The sequence below is a fragment of the Protopterus annectens genome, chromosome 1.part1 (assembly GCF_019279795.1).
Source record: "Protopterus annectens isolate FY-2018-M chromosome 1.part1, PAN1.0, whole genome shotgun sequence".
Classification (NCBI taxonomy): Eukaryota; Metazoa; Chordata; order Ceratodontiformes; family Protopteridae; genus Protopterus; species Protopterus annectens.
In genome coordinates this window covers 1,623,454,485-1,623,472,345 of record NC_056726.1, presented here as the reverse complement: position 1 = coordinate 1,623,472,345, position 17,861 = coordinate 1,623,454,485, and positions in this window count along the sequence as shown.

The following is a 17,861-nucleotide window of genomic DNA, read 5'->3' as shown; positions in this document are numbered from 1 at the left end:
GTTACGGTCTTAAACTTAATGCAAATAAATGCATTCTTATCTCCTTTGGCAAGAGGATTTTCCTGCAAACTACCACATCAATAGTAATACCCTAGGCAGACAGTCAGTGGTGAGAGATCTGGACACACAGGTCGACAGTAACCTTAACTTCACTTACTATGTCTCCACAGTGGTAAGAAGGGCATTTTATATTGCTCATCTCATAAGTAAGGGCAGTGCTTCCAGAAGACAATAGGTTAAACACCCCTGTAATCTTCACTCATCATGCCAATAATGAAGTATACCACTACATTTGTTATGTTCCTTTCCAAATACTTGCAGCAATTGGAGAGACCACAAAGGTTCCTTACAAAGACAATTCAGGATATTTAGATTTGTCTTAAGTAGACAGACTGAAATCATTATCAGTTTACTATGTGTCTTACAGACTGCTCAGCAGCAACCTGGGCCTTGCATATAGAGCAGTCTCTGACCCAACTTTAATAGAAATGCTGCACATTCACAAGTCAAATGGCATACGGGTCACTCACTCAAAGGACCTTAACCTAGTATGTGACATCAACAGAACTTGATGCTATAGAGTCAGATTGTCTCACTGAGGTTGCCCCGCCTTTGGAACAAGTTTCCTACTCCTGTTAAACACAGCCCCTCAATGGCCCTATTTAAGTGCAATTTGGATGATTAGCTGAGTAAATGGAAATTCATCCGGAGGTTTCACCTGTGACCCTCTTTGACAGGGGCAGTAGGTGCTGATTTTAGTGTCTGCTTGAACAGGACACCCTTGGGAACACAGGTTGAACTTTGCTAGGCTTGTAAGGGCCCTGGGCTGTTAGTCTAATAACCTCCTATGATCCTATGACTTGGCTTGCCATAAATCTCGCATGATAGAATAAGTGAGTGAATAGGGAGAAGAAATCCACTGTAAGAAATTTTCTTGCTGTGAAACAAGTGGTCATCTCCATTCAGTAATAAAACAGAAAATTTGATTAAAAGGTTTGAGGAACAAGACATTTATTCAAAAAAAGCCATGAGATAAGGAGTACTATTAGATCTAGTCTTCATCAGGGAAGAAAACATCTTTAATCTAGGACAGACAGGTTCTTTGACTCAGTTACAATATAGCATCATGGTTCACATTTCATGTAAAAAGCAGAAGGCAGGAAAATGAAAGTATTCTGCAACCATGGGGATTGTTACTGTGGGCATCAGGGACCTACAGGAAATGTACAACGGGTGACTGGAGTTATAGCTTATCAGTAGAGGAACTCTGCAAAAATATGAAGGAGGAAATGTGCTATGCCACAGAAAAAACTATAAAAATGAAAATGAAGTTAAGAAAGAAGTGATAATCAGTACTGGTAAACAGGAAGGTCAAAATGCAATCAGTATCAAAGATCAAAATCTGTAACATGCAGATACTGGGGTATGAGGTAAAGAAAGAAAAAATAATAATTGGGCAGATCCCTGATGGCTAGCATATGGTGTCAGAAGATGACTTTCAGGACTGTGGAGAAGTGAAGGAAAACTAGACAAGAATCAGTGGCTCTCATAAAGATGTGTTGAAGTATAATGGTGGAAATAAAGAAATGCTGATCAAGTTATTCAGAATGGTGAATATGGATGAGGAAAGAAAAAAATTATAACAAAATGGGAGAAATTATACAGTCTGACCCATGAAATATGGACAGTTACAAGAGCATCAAGTGAAATGGAAAAAAGGAAGATGATTTAATCCAAAGAGGGGCAAGTCTACTACTGCAAATAAAACACAATGCAGGTCTTAAAATAATTAGAAGGCATTCTAAGTGACAACTTTGTGCACTTTAGTTTCTATTCCTGAATAGAGGATAAGTGCTCTGGAATAAAGAAGATGAGGTCTTTAGATCTTCTCAATGAGATGGATATCCGGTCTCTGATATGCAAAATATCAACACTGGCAAAAATGAGCATCAGCTGTTCTGTCCTGGGAACTATAAACAAATCTGTCTTCAGTAAGATTAGAGTGAGGATAGTTAAATCAGGCCACTGGATTATATTGTAATGCATATCTACAGAATAACTACCAATGTTTGTTTGTTCATTTGAGAAAGGTTAACACTTGACCAACCTGCAACTTTGAATTATTCAGATAAAGGCCATTAAATAAAACAAAGAGGAATATAGTAACTTGATACTCAATGTTATATTTACGTTCAAATATGGCGCCAGTAGCTGCCTGCACTTTTATTTCAGGTCTGTGTTAAAGCTTGGTTTAGTACTTTATTTGCTGCAGTGGTGCAGAGGTTAACATTACTGCCTCACAACATGAGGCTCTTTGGTTCGATCCTCGGCTGGGGTAACTTCTGTGCAGAGTCTGCATGTCTTCCTTGTGGTCGTGTGGGTTTCCTCCGGGTGCTCCGGTTTCCTCCCACATTCCAAAGTAGGTGGATTGGACACTCTAAATTCGCCCTAGGTGTGAGTGTGTCCATGTGTGTGCCTTCTGTGGAGGGTTGGGTGCTGGGCTGGCATCTCGACACCGTAAAAACTCCACTGCCAATCATGAGCAGACAGGTGATCCACTGTGGTGACCCCTTACTGGGAAAAGCCGAAAGAAGAAGATTTTCTAGTAACTTTGAGAATCATTATAAGTGCAGTTTACTATTAGGAATGTTATCACTACTTGATGCTTTGAACTAATACAATGTTACACAGATGTGTTTGTGCTCACTCTTTCTCATGATGTTGACCTTCCTCTATTGCAACAATGTAACATGCTTGGATGTGGGTTATGCTAGGATTTACTCAAACTTGGTCATGGCATGGTTTTGTTATGAGTGTGAAGTCCAAACAACCAAATTTTAAAGCTTGGCATCAGTAAATTGCAGGATAGCCCACACCCAAGCATGGTATATTGTTATCATATTAAGGCTTTTATATTATGTTTGTTTCTGTTTTGTTTTTTATACTGTGATCATGCTATGCAGTACAAGAAAGAGAAGGCAGGATTTGAATGAGCTTTGTAATGTTTGACTGACAATGACTGGGTAGATGATAAATGATGTATAATGTTTGCAACTAAAATATGTCAGCATGGTTGTCTTCATGTGTGATTGCCTACGTCATAAGCGATAATTTAATAAAGATATTTCCTGCTTAAAAAAATATATATGGAATTTTTAGAACAATTCATGTGGATAAATGGTTTGGAGGCAGGATGAGGCTTAAGAGAAATCAGCTGCTGAATAATTTATATAATGTTGCTCAGGTTATACGATATACAACAGTATATGTGATGTATAGTACTTGTAAATATAAACTTGTTAATATAGTTTGATTGCTTTTATATAAATGTACATTTGCCTACGTCATAAGTGATAGTTCCATAAAGGTGTTTAAAAACAAGAAAGTAGTCCATACCCTGAGTTAGGATTTTTTTAGTGTGTCATTTAATTTAAATAACAGTAGAAACTAGGCTATTTTAAAAGTTGCACTTATTGTTAAATCCTTTAGACAATCAGCCACACCCTCATTTGCATACCACGTAGACATTGCAAGAAATATGTCTGAACCTGCCCCTTCCCATACTTATATGTTTTTACAGAGAGAGAGAGGGATGATGGGCAGAATTCACACACACATACAAGACACACACATGTACAAAGTCATATAAATACACACATGCACACAAATGCACATGCATGCACAGGCACATATCTGCAGAAGAATCTTTAAAATAAGGATCCTCTAAAGAATATTCCTCTAGGATTTCAGATCAACTCAAATTTCTCTTTCACTCTTTAAGAAGAAACTAAAGCTATTTCTTAAAACACACTGGCTATGCACCTGTACTAACCCTGACTAACTTCCTTCTTTTTAAACTAATAATTACTTTGAAACTCATAATACTACCCTAAAGCAACAAAATACCATAACATTACTAATAAAATTTATGTATATACTGCATATTGACCATCTCTTGTACATCACCCATTGATGCTTACTGCTAATGTTATCCTCACTGACTATTGCATTTGAATACAAAAAAAAAAAATTATGCTTTTTTACAATTGTATCTTCTAATTTGATCTGTTATGACTTTTTGTATTTTTTTAATTGGATCTATTATGACTTTTATATCTCTTGTTATGTCTTTCTTGGAGCTTTTCTCCCTGGGCCTCTACTGAAAATTGACATGTATCCAGCTAGACTAGCCCGGTTAACAAATGTAAAATAAATAAAAATAAATAAAAATGATGGTTTCGTATTGACAAGCATGCAGTTGGAAATAAACTGTAGCCCATCTTTTAAGCTTCTGTTTATTTAGCTGGATTTTTTTTCCTAGATTAATATAACACAATTCTTTTTGATCGCATACATTGGGAATCAGTTGTAAAATTTTCATGAGTTTGTTGCGTGTGATGAATTTCAATTTTCAATTTCAACTAAATCCAGTTAGCTGTCTGGGGTGGGAAAATGCTCATTTTAGGATGGATGCTTGAAAATTCATCTTACATCATTTGCTACTTCAAAGTTTCAGATCATTCATGGATACAGTTTAGCATAGGGTGATGACATATTTAAAAGCTCCGTGTCATGTGCAGTAACTGCGTAATGCTATGTAACATACTAGTTAGGTAGGAGTTTCAATCCCAGACATGGCAACTGTGAAACTATGTGTGTGTGGGGGTGTTTGTGCGTGTAGGGATCAATGATTTACCCATCTATGTAAAGCAAAGTTCCTCATAGCACTCTTCAAGAAAAATCTTGATGAGTGGATGGGAAATAGGAAATACACCACTTCTGTGGCTCTGCTTGACGGGGGCACAGGAAAATAACTTTCTTGGGTGGTGTAAGCCAGGGAACCTTGTTGGCTAGGCTTACTTGGGCCCTTGGGCCGATAGCCTAGTACCTACCTATGAACATATGATTCACACATAGTCAATTATGCAAATGAGTTGGCTTTCAGGGGCATATAGAAATGAGCTCAGCTGAACTGCGATTCATAGACGCCATTTAAGCTGATTCCTTGAATACATTTATGAAAAAGGGCAAATAATGAGATGGGAATGATGAGTGATGTAAATATTTGCTTGCTATTGAAGTCTATTTTGTACCATTTGCAATTCATAGTCAATTTTCCCACTTCTCTTTGCTGGCATAGATGCGCTATATAAAGGAAAGCATTGCCAGATATATCACAGTTGCCACTGGTGAAAATTATATCTCTTGAGGTGAGCTTTGTCATTTCTAGACTGGAATTGCTTTTATTGCTGGGCCAAAACTGCTTGCATCCAGCAGTGCTCGCCCACCCAGAAGGCAAAAATATAAGCAAAGAATTATTCACTATAACTTTGTTAATCAAGAAATCCTTGATAAGTTTAGAGTGGACAGGGACATTATAAAGGTTTTAGTGGGCATGTTTGACACCCATAAGGACACTGAAGGAATGAGTAGACTTCCTATTCCTGTGGATACCAAAGTAAGTATAACCCTCACTATATTTGCTATGGGGATCATCCAGAGACAGAATGGAGGCAGGTTTGGGATCTCACAGACTTCTGCCTCAAGGATACTAATGCAGTTTCTGGATGTACTCTTGACAGTTGTGGATCAGTATATCTATTTCTATGTGTTACCTCAGGACCAAGCCAGGGCTCTGGGTGCCTTTTATGGGCTGGCACATTTCTCTAAGGTACATGGTGCAATTAGAGCCCCTCCTAGTCCATAGGGGGAGGAGTACCACAATAGGAAAGGCTACCCTTCCATCAGTTGTCAGGTAGTGGGTGATGCATGCCCATGTGAAATGTGTCATGATTGTTCACTGAGAGTACTGACTATACTGTCTAGTAGCATCATGTGATTTCCCCCTACATGTCCAGACAGCACCCCATTCTCTGCCCCTCGTATGACTGAGCATAGCTTGACTCTGGTATGTCCTAACCAGTGTACAAACGGAGGCTGCAACTGATGCTTGGTGTGTCACCATACTACACATCAGTAATACCATGGCAGTTTCCCTGCTTTCTGTCATTTGAGAGCATTGCTGAAAATCATCACTGATACCCTATAGTACTTTGACCATTTCTAGCGGACTCACTGTTGTAGTGCTCTGAGCCCTAACAATAGCAGAGCACATTTCTGTTTGGGTGGTCAGTACTTTCTGTGTTTCCAGGGTAGTTATAAATAATAACAATTATTAATGCAGTACACATATCACGAGAGGCAACTTTAAAATGATCAAAATTACCAGTTATGCAATGGTGTGAATACATGCACAGTACACATCAAAATATATTGCAGATGACCTTTAAATCAACATTAAAGTAGCTGCTAAAGTGCCTTTTACTAAATAATAAATATTGTATAAAGTTTCCATACATTTAGATGTTTGGAGAATCCGAAGGCCTTTGCCACCTGCCTTGGCTTTTGCAAGATAATATGGTGGTGCTCAGGCTAATGGCATAAATTCAGGCTGCTAGACATGTGTGTTATGTAAATGAGGCTAATTTATATGCCTGTCTATGAAATGTAGTGTTACACAAATGTGTCTCAAGGTATATCAGTGTATTTCAACATTTCAACATGATTGTGAACATGTGTACTACTGTACATGGACACAGGTTCATAGGTTCATACTAGGCTATCTGCCCTAGGGCATTTATAAGCCTAGCCAGAGTTTGTTTGGCTTTCGCCACCCATTTTAAATTAATTTTGCTATGCCCTTTTTCGAGGTTAGTATACTGTGCCTCTGTCTAACAGTGACACAGAAGTGATACCCGGGGTAAACCTACGATCTCCCAACCACTCATCAAGATTCCTCTTGAAGAGAGTTAATGAGGGACTCTGCTTAACCTGGACTGGGATTTTATTCTACAGTGAAAGGAGCCTCGGGGTTATGAATCTGTCCCTCCAGCATGTCCTATTTATTTCAGTGCTGAGGTTTAAGTCTCTCGAGCGCGTAGCTCGATGGGATTTGGATTTTCTGAGGTGCAGCATGTCCATTAATTTTGGGTTGGACATGGCTTTATACATCAGGCACAGATCACCTCTGAGCAGGCGGTATGCCACTGAGTAGAGCTGGAGTTTCTTTACCCGGGCAGCATATGGCATCTGTTTGAGCCCTTTGATCCTCGTGGGGAGGTACTTTTGGGGTCTTTCTAGTTGCTGCAGGTGTCTGGTAAGGTACATCCCAAAAGGGGCATTGTACTCAATTATGGGCCTGATGAGGGATGAGTAAAGAGGCACGATGACCTCCCCTGATCTAGATGTGAATCCCTTCATGATTAGGTGGGCTATATAAAATGTTTTTCTAACCACTTTGGCCACGTGGTTGTCAAATGAGAGATTGCTATCAACTTGGGTCCCCAGGTCCCTAATTACTTCTTCTGTACTTAATGGATTACCACCTATGTGGTAATTTGTGGGCACTTTGTTTTAGCCAAAGGGGATGACTATACACTTTTTGGCATTTAGCTTCAGGCCATGTCTCTGGCACCAGTTGTCTGTTTCTATGAGGCCCTTTTGGAGGATGCTTGTGTCAGCTGGAGAGTCGATTATGGTGCCCAGTTTGCAGTCATCTGCGAACTTGGTCAGCCACAGTCCTTCCATGTTGGCCTGTACCTCTGAGAAATATATACCGAACAAGAGAGGTCCCAGGACTGAGCCTTGTGGGACGCCACTTGTAACTGGTTTGGAGTCTGACATGGCTCCAGCAATTCTAACCACGTGGGTTCTGTCCTTGAGCCAGTTTGCAACCCATCTAGTGACATAGGGGTTTATATTTAAGCTGGTGAGCTTATCTATAATGTCTGAGTGGGGTATTGTATCGAAGGCTTTTGCAAGGTCCAGGTAGGCTGTGTGGACCACCTTCCCCTCGTCAATGGCCTTGGTGACTGTTTTAAAGAAATCAACCAGGTTTAAGAGGCAGGATCTGCCCTTAACAAAGCTGAACTGGGTAGGATCCAGTGTCTGTAGGTCCCCAATATCTTTATTTATGAGGCCCATAATGATCCTTTCCATAACTTTGCAGACCAAGCTAGTCAGGCTTATGGGGCGATAGTTTCCAGGATCTGTTGAGGCATCACCTTTGTGGAGAGGGACCACTGTTGCTGTACTCCACTCTTTGGGTACATATTCTGTAGTAAGGCTGAGACTTGAACAGTAGTTTTATGTTTGGGTTTAGCTCTTCTTGGAGTTACTGTAGGACGCAGCCCGGGACACCGTCTGGTCCCATTGATGCTGTTTTTTTTGCTTTGGAGAGGGCGGCTCTTACCTGAGCATCTGAGATGTCATATTTCAAAAAGACATGGATGTACTGGGACATATGTGAATGCTGCAGCACTCAGCTGAAATGGCAAGCTGTCCACGGAGGCACACTGATTGACATAAACTAGCCAAAACAGGAATATAGTTATAAAACTGAAAATGGAGTTATCTGAATGTCAGATTGAAAGCAATCTGAAGGGTAATCCCTGCCCATCCAACGTTATAATTCACTCATTAAAAACTGTTACATATCATAAAGTCATAAAAATAATCACACACCTTACTGCTAACATTTATTTATTCCCCACCTAAAAAAGTCCACTTCAATGCATATTGCTGTTAGGGTATATAAAAAATTATTTTTGTCAATAAGCATTAATAATGACAGTCACTGTCTTTATATTTAATAAAAATGTATGACATGAAAAGGATAGGTATTTTCCTTTAAGAAAAATTAGTATGTGATAAAGCGTTTTTGTTTACATCAAACTTGCCAATAGTTGTCAATACCTGTTTGGTCAAGGTGAGGTCAAAATCAACAGGGAGTGGCTGTAAACCTACTTAATACATCACTCACCATAATTTCCTCATTCTGGTTCTGGCTGTTCAAATGATGGCAGCGCCTGTGAAGTTTAATGATAACTTGTCAAACGTAGGGAATTGCTAGCTCCACTGATTAAAAATCAGCTGATCAAATGTGCCAGCAGTTGCACTGTACAAGATCTCGGTAAAGTGGGGATCAGGGAGTTTGCCTTTGACTCGCAGTAGTGAAATGTTGGATTTGGAATATATATAATTAGCAGGGGGTGTGGGGGATGCAGGGTGACTTGCTCCACTGCAAAAAAAAAATAGAGCTTCCATTATGTTTTATTTTTCCTGATAGGCTGCTGATCGACAAATTGTGTTTGATCAACTGCCTTTCAGTGTAGTGATTTTTTGACCTACAATTATTCATCTGTGCATAAATCTAGCTGTCTGTCTATCTATCTGTTTAATTTCTCCAAGTCTTTTGGGTTTCTAATACCATGATGGAAATGAACCCCATTCCAAAGATAAGGTATGGTTAAAGTTAATGAAATTAGCATTGTTTCAATTTTTGATGTTAGCTAGCAGTATTCTTTGCAGCATCCGCAATGTGCCCAGAACTGACTCCTTCTGCAATTCATATGGAGTTACATGTATCTTCAACTTATCTAAGTACGATTGTTAATTCTTTTTTATAAGACCCATTGCTCCAACTACTATTGGAACTGTCTGGGTATCCTTCCACATTGTCCTCGTTTCTTCCTGTAAATCCTGGTATTTTACAACTTTGTATGTCTCTGTATTTAAGACACTGTAGTGAATGGGTGTAACAATTTCAATGATCAGTGCTACTTTTGTCTTCTTTTCATGGGCTATTTTATCTGATTTTATCGTATCCATTTTTTTAACTGTTGGTAATGGGTGATTCCATGTGATATAACTTCATTTTCTTTGTGGCTTATATTTTCAGTGTATTTCAACTACTTCAATATCGCAATATTTGCATAATACTCAGTGCAATAGTCTTGCCACATTATTTTGCCTTTCAGTATACAGTACTTCTGCTATTAGTATGTCACACCCAGCAACAAGATGTGTGACTGTTTGCAATTCTGTTTTACAAAATCTTGCATTTGTCTGTTTCTCCCACAGATTCTATTGAGTTTGTAAACCAACTTGTAAGTAGTCTACTATCCTGGGATGCCAATATTAAGCTTTCATCTTTTGGTTTAAATTCACCTCTCCTTAACCATTCCTATGTTAGGTCCTGATCGACTTGAGGTTGTTCCAAAACTTTTCTCTACTTGCAACTATATTTACACATTTTCCACATTCCTTGCCTTCTCATCATCAAGCACCCCAAGACACAAAATTAAAGTAGAACACCACGGTTAAGTATACAATGACATTATTTAAGAAAAGTGCTTTTTTTTCTTAAATAAAGTCATTCCCCAGGATTCACGAAGCCTCTGTGTAAGAGTTATAAGTCTTACACGGAGACTGCAGTTAAACGGAGTGATGTCAGCATGCTTTGCATATTCATGAGAGCATGCTGAATCACACCTAAGTCTAACACGGTCCGTGTAAGACAGTAGGGGGCGTGTCCATAGGCTGAGCCCTGCAAGTGGACACGCCCCCAGAAGTGTAAAAGTGCCCAAAGTAAACACCCACAACAGAGTCCACGGAAATGTGAATAAACACAACACAACACATGCCCCCACAGACTATGAACATAAAATATATATAAATGAACATGTTATATATTTTTTTTAAATTGTAAAGATGTTTAACCGTGAGTGCGCTCGTTTGCACGGGCGTGCCCGTAGCGCAGCTACAGTAAGCAGTCAGTGAGAAAGCATATAAGAACTAAATATGCAAAATAAGTCAAGAAGCAATAGCGTAGCAGTAGAGATGTTGGCTGAAGAGCAGGCATTCATGGTTCGAGCCCCCACAGCACCAATTTTTTTTTTTTCAAAATAAGCAAGAAACAAGTCCCTGACAAATATGTACACATAAAACCCCAATATATCTAAAATGTAATGAAATAGCCCATTTATATTGAAGACATGTGAGGTAACAAAAGAAGAAAAAATGCCAGATGTGCTCATAGCTGAGCTACAGTTTAACAGAGTGAGTGCATGTGCCCGTAGATGAGCAGTGGTTTAACTGGCGCAAAATGAGTGCCCGTAGCTGAGCAGTGGTTTAACATGCTAAATCTATGTGTCCCTAACTGAGATGAGCGTAATATGCATGCCGATAGCCAAATGAGGCTTAAAGCAGCGTACCCCGTTTGCACGGAGCTGCGCACCGCACAAACGAGCTAACCGACGGGCAACGTTGAGCAAGCCGTATCAAAACTGCCTTTACACAGACACACCCCTCAGCATGTCTAGACAGTCATGAAAAATAAAAAGCAGTGGCCAGGTTTGAACCCAGGATACTATACACCATAGTTAAGGTACAGAACCACTAAGCCATGACAGCAGTACCTGTAAATGCAATAATAGCTAATATATAGGAATGAATACAAACTAGAGCATGACAATGCAGGTTTGCTGAAGTTGATACAATTCCAAAAAGGACAATCACAGATATGTGTGGGAAAAATGGACTATATAAGCCCCATAGGCGGGATTACACAGCATAAACAATTGTAGAACTGACCTGCAGGCATAATGACAGGAGTAGGAGAGGGTAGTCGCTTTCGAGCACAGAGGTGGGGTGTTGAGGAGTCCAGGTACATGGTCTTGCTCCTAGTCCATCATCATGAGGCCCAACTCATGCAGGGCCAGGTCCTCTGGGGAGCATACAGGGCTGAGGCGTGGGACCGGTTGGCTCATGATCTCACCAGTGCCACAGGGATTCCAAGGACTGGTGAACAGGTCCGTCACCACCATGCAGACCTGAAGAGACGTAAGCAGGACCAACTGAACCTTTGGATCCAGGAGGCCCGGCAAACACCCAATGCCCGACTACTGAGTAAGTAACATTTAATTATGTATGTAAGAAATTAAACTAGCTGATATTATGGAGATGTGTATTCCAATATTACTTCATTTATATTACAGCTGCAGGTGTCCGTTCTGCGAACCGCAGAGCATATGGTGATAGGCTGGTGTGGTTGCGCCACCAGGCAGGTCAGTAATCCACTACCAGTAACTGTAAAGAAATATAAACGTATGACAGTCAGCAAAAGAGTGCAGTGTAGTCAGTAAGGAATAGAATCTGCAAGTAACAGTGTGAAAGTGTATGCAAGTATTGCTTGATTACAAAAGTGTGTTTCAGCCTGTAAGTTTAACCTAAACATGAAACTGTCCAACATATATTCTGAAATAAAAATGCCCTGCCTGTAAGAAAATAGTACACAACCTGCAGCAGGCTGAAAAGTATAGCTGCAGAAGATGGTGAAATCACGTGTGAAATATATCCCTGTGGAAATACTGAAACATGACAGAAGTGAGACTGCTGGAAAGGATTGTAATAACTACTGGTAAAACATGTCAATAAAGCCTAGAAGTACCATCCTGAATAGTAAAATGAAAGCAAGTGAGAGAGTGTGAGAAAGTGTCATGAATCCAGCAATACAGTAGTAATAACCCCTGAATAAAGTATACTGCAGTCAAGACAGAATAAAATGCATGTGAGATTCAAAACCAAACAGCAAAATCTGTTCAAAGTGTTGCTGCATCTGGAATGTGTATCCCAAAATCTGGATATGTTGCTCTCAGTCTGCAATATGCAGATAGGATGTTTGTCTGATATACCAAACATTCACACTTGTCTACAGCTATATAAAGCAAATGTAGCAGGATGATGTAGCTGAACAAAGCTAGATATGAATGTGTATGAAGAACCAGAAAATGTATATTGATGTTGCAGTAACAGTCCTATCACCAAGTTGAAATAGTTATCATATAGGAAACTGTAGTTAGAACAGTAGTGTGTATATAACTGTAGCTATTAGAAATGTACAGCATATGTATTGTTATTCGAAGGTGTTAATATTACTTTCTTCACCCCACCCTATAACCACATATAACCCATTCCACGTGAAAATGGTTTGTGCAATCACAATTAACACCCCTGGACATTTGTCCTGTTGGGTCATATATATTTGCATGTCTGTTGATGCATCTACCCTGTTCATACATCCACATCTGATGGCCTGTTGCCATCAATTAACCCTGCATGTTGGTTGGACTGTGTATTTCTGTTCAAATTATGCATGTGTTATGCACACTGTTCAATGGTGTGAATATCTGGGTGTTTGGTTAATGGGAATACTAATGCATGCTGTTACAACTAATTGTGAATGATATTATATGTCACTAACCCAAACTGTCATGACATAATGCAAAACATAGTACGACAGGGAAGGCGGGTTCCAGCGGACCCACCTCTCCCACCTCAGCTGGCGAGTGCACCTGGCCGAGTCCGGACCCACCTCCAGTGGCCCTGTGCCACCTGCGGGTGGAAGCGCTGCAGGGGATGGGGCTCACCCCCCCTCTGCAAGTGTGGCCGGAGGAGAACCACCACTCACCCTCTGTAGCGTCCAGACTGTGGTGCGTAGGGAGATTTGGGACTCTGTTCTCGAGCCCCTATGCCAGCTCGAGGCAAGGGTGGTGCAACTAACGGGCATGCCTGTTGCCCCTCCTACACAGCCCCCAGCACAGCCCCGTCCTGGGCAGTGAAGGAACAGTGGCAACTGCCTATGGGTGGGGATATCAGTTCCACTGTTGCCATCTGTGGGCTCATGGGCTCTGGATATCCAAACCTCCATCCCCGTCAATTGTGTAACCCCCCCACACGTGTCATACACTGCCCCTGTATGCGTCTTGTTTGTCTTGCCTGTTTACCTACCCAACCTACCTCCCCAGCTGTACCGACTTCCTTCACCTGACATACCACTCTCACCTGAAAAAAAAAAGGGCACTCTGTACCCACAAAAAAAGTACGCCCCATACATAGCTGCCCATTCTGCACACATGTCTACTGGACATGGAACCTATCAATTACAATTGGCTGTTCAACAAGTATTATTGTTGTCCTGACACTTCCCTCAGGGGTGGAAGGTTTCAAATGTCACACCAAATTACATACATATGCACAGCTGTTGCTGATGAAGAAATGGGCAGCTATGGGCCTTACCTACATCCCTACTGCACATCCCAAGCTTGTTTCCCTACTGTCTTACCCTCTTTGTGACCCCTTTTTCTCCACTTTCCTGTCTCCCCATTTTCTTTTCTTTCAAAGAAAATAGCGCGGGTGTGCGCAAGAGTAAGCACGTTTAAGCAGTTGTAAGCGGGCTTGCATGGAGCTAACCGCCAGTGCGCATGCGTGAACTCTGCGCAAACCAGTGCTAACCCGGTTACAACTGCTTAAAAGTGCCTTAGTCACTTTAATTGACAGGTCCTGTACTCAGTTCAAAAGCAAAATAAAATCCCACTGTGAGTCCCGAACCCAGGACCTTAGAAACAGTAGTCTGCATGACTTACCACTAAGCCATGACTCTTATACAAGAACATTGTGCTAAAATAAATATATCATGTAATAGTAGGAATGAATGTAAAGGGAATATAGATGTGTAGTACACAAAGTATGCCATTTAGAATTACTATCAAAACTAGTGGATTTCCATAATAGTAGTGTGTGAACAGAAACAGCCATGCTAGTTGGAAGCTAGTAGGTAATAATGTCACTAAAGCACCTTGCAAGCCACACACATACTCACAGCAGGATAAGCACTGCCCATACCTCACAACCTCTTACAGGAACACATCTGGACCAAGTAATAAAATATGTGGAGCAAAGGCCCAAAACCAGGGACACATTACAAATAATGTTACAACAAACGCAGACAGTTCAGAGAGTAACAGGACCTGCACTTTGTGGGATATTTGGAAGGGTATGCAGTCTGAAACGTGAATGTTTGTCATCATATTCTGACTTGAGCCCAGAGTGACTTGCCAGAAAAAGGTGTGCATGTGATATTGACCAAAATATGAGGCAGAAATGTGGACAACCTGCAAATATCTGTACACATGACGGGTCTGACACCACCATATTTGAATAGTTAAGAGCCTAGACATAGCAACAGTGAATGACTTACAGGGATGCCCCACAGACCCCATGTGAAATGTACAAACAGTAGGCAGAAAGGTGTAACACATGCAATGGTAACTATGGAGTCCTGAAAGTATTCATCACTTGCATGGCAGAAAAAGTGTAGTAATACATATGCTCATGCTAACCCACAGTCACAACTGCAGCATACCAGACATTTTAATGGGTGTACCCCACTGATATGTACCATTCCATGAGGCACATAACAGATGAACCTGAAAGTCTCTGGGGCCTGCTCAGCAGCATACTCAAGTACCCTAATAGATGTCAAGGCCCACACCATGGCCAGACCACACTGCATGCTGTAACACCCTAGCAGATATAGCAAGCATTCCAAGGTGTGAATTTACATGGAAAACAGGAAAGCTACAGCAGCACACTACAGTCAAGACAGCTAGCAGGCATACAAGTAGTGACAGTAAAGGGCAACTATTGAAGCCTTAGCAGCAAAGTGCAAGCAAAAGTGAAAGGAAAGCACACACACATTAACAGTAGTAGTAGTTGTAGGTGTCAGTGTACATACACAGTTAGTACAGGAAACTGGAGAAATGAATGGAGGAATGTTAATCTACAGCACGCCTGGAAATATGAGAGAGATACCAACCTTTACACTCACAGAACATTGTCCACAGCATAACAGCATGGTCCCTGCCCTTAAAATCTGAAAGGGCTATGCCTATCTCACATACCTTTTTATAGCACTGTTCTGAAATCACAGTAAGAACTGCAATCAGTACACAACTGGCTGCATGCAATTAGCAAATGCTGGCTAACAATTGGTGCAGAGGCCATCACATGGGCATATGCAGATACCTACAAAAGTATGCTGTACTCCCAGTCCACACATGCAATACTTTCATTGCACCCTGAGAAGGACGTGAGAGACAGACAGACAGAGAGAGAGAGAGAGACAGAGAGGGAGAGACAGAGACAGAGACAGAGAAAACTGCAATTAAGCAGACACAAACAAATTGTTCAGCAACAGCTACCTGAAAGCTGACAACTGGGAAGTGGAGCAGCAGGACAGAAAACCAGACAGCAACACAATCAGCTGTGACAAACACAGGTAATGTAAAGTAATACTATAAAGGTCTACATACTGTGAACCCTCCATATGTGTCATTGGTCTGTATCCATATGTATATGAAGATGTGTAAAGGGCAGGTGACATACAGCAGCTATCAGTGAAGGCTGTACATACATTTGTATGTGAGAGCATCTATGTGCACATATCAATATTGGTTGATTGTAGGTTGTAGTGCCATGTACAAAGTAGGATTCACAGTTATGTATGTTTAGCAGTATGTTAGTGTGTGTATACAGTATGGTAGACAAATATGTTGATATTCCTGTCTAACATATGGATACGTATGTATGTCAACATATGTATGTATATATATATATATATATATATATATATATATATATATATATATAATATGCATATATGTATACATACATAGAGAGAGAGATGTAGGAATACATAGACAGATGTAGATAGAATATTGTACAAACATATCTATGTAATGCACACATACAGATATAGATATATGTAGATACATATACATAGACAGACTGATCTGACTATCTACAGGCATGACTGCATATGACGACCTGCAACATAGCCTGTCCCACCCCTTCTGTCACTCACACCCCCTCTGTGTCCCCCCCCCTCCACATCTATAGCAATATATGTACATCAATATATATATGTGTATATGTATACAGACATATATATATATATATATATATATATATATATATATATATATATATATATATATATATATATATATATATATATATATATATATATACATATAGATATATCTATATACATATATATATATATATATATATATATATATATATATAGAGAGAGAGAGATGTATATAAATTCTGAGTGAGGCACATGTGTACAGATGTATTGCAACAGGTGCCTGGTGACAAAGGCATGGAGTGAACACCAATGTCAAAACCGGAGTACCATACCACATTCCAGATCACCTACACCAGTAACCACCAGATATGTGATTGGCTGCCCACCACTACATGTGTCAGGGGTGAACAGGGTCATAAATTTGTACAACAGTGGCCCCAGTGATATTCACAGTGGCACACTATCCCTGGAATACCTGCACATGGTATGTGTCAGCGGACATGTTGTGTCAGCTATGGACATGTAGGTCAGTGTACCCCTCCACACCACATAATGGATGCCATGGTATGGACCTCACATGACAGCTACAAATATGGAGAAGGACACAGTGACATGTACAACACTGTCACAATGCACTCAAATACATTACCAATGCACAGTGACTGACAACACCACAGAGTACACATATGCTACTCACATAGAGGTTACCACTCCCGGATTTACATATGTAAGTCACACCTATGACAGATGTGCAACAACCATAGTAACACCTCACACCATCCACAACCTAAATGTCTGCTGTGTGTCATCCGTGCCACTGCAATAGAGTGCACATGTGGGGGTAAGAGTTCCTACCCACAGATAAGACATACCCTGCAATAAACCACACAGTGTTAAGAAGCAAGACTCCCCATGAGTACATGTCACACATACCCCTGCTGAATGTTAGTCAGATAGGTAATATGCCACATGAGTCACCCTGTGTAATTGTGTGACAGCAGCAGGTACCATCACACCACATGTGTCACAATGGTCAGGGTAGCAGAACAGTACGCTGCTGTAGTCCCAGGGGCAATAGCATATTTTATAGTATTGTATTGTAATGTAATGTATTGTGTTGTATTGTATTGGTATGTTGAGGTGCCTCCTTCATGGAGTGGAACCACTGCTGCTGTGCGCCAGTGTACAGGTACATATCCTGTAGTCAGGCTAGTGTTACATAGCACTTCTATATGTGTGTTTAGCTCCTGTTAGAGTTTATGTAACATGCAACTGGGGATACCATCAGGTCCCATTCATGTTGTATATT